Source organism: Trypanosoma theileri, assembly GCF_002087225.1.
Source record: "Trypanosoma theileri isolate Edinburgh chromosome Unknown TM35_Tth_128_V1, whole genome shotgun sequence".
NCBI lineage: Eukaryota > Euglenozoa > Kinetoplastea > Trypanosomatida > Trypanosomatidae > Trypanosoma > Trypanosoma theileri.
Window position 1 is genome coordinate 16,008 of NW_021639970.1, and position 609 is coordinate 16,616.

Genomic DNA, 609 nt, shown 5'->3' on the forward strand with positions numbered 1-609 from the left:
ATGAGAGCAGGAGAGCGAGGATACACAGCACGTAGCGCCTCATTACCATTACAATACTTCTTGTAGTAGTCTTACTTCAATCGCTTACAGAAAAAGAAAAACCAGATAGAAAAACAGAAACAAAGTGAATCAATGGAAAAAAACACAAAATGATAACAAACACCAAATCAAAGAACAATCAATAATTACAGCAGAAGCACCAACAGAAAAAAAGGTACAACCATAACTCATATCAAGTTTGATTAAAGAAACAAAGCAAAGAATACCCAATAACAAACGGATAATCCCAATTAACCCCTCAAAAGAAAAAAATTAAGAGAGTGACCATCAGAAGCAGGCATAGCAATAAAACCAAACTGCCTCTTCTTGTAGGACCAAGCACAATTACAAATATACTTATGTATTCCTTATTATTTTTTCTCCCCACAAAACACTCCAACATACAACAATGCAGGAGAAAGTCCACAGCGCCCAAGCAAAGAAAACGAAAAAAAACACAAATTAAAAAGAGGACCAACCGCACAAAAATAACTCACAATACACTGGGTATGCTGGTGTGTTCAAGCAATTAGGAATACAAATTGTATTAACTACTATTTTGTTCTTTTC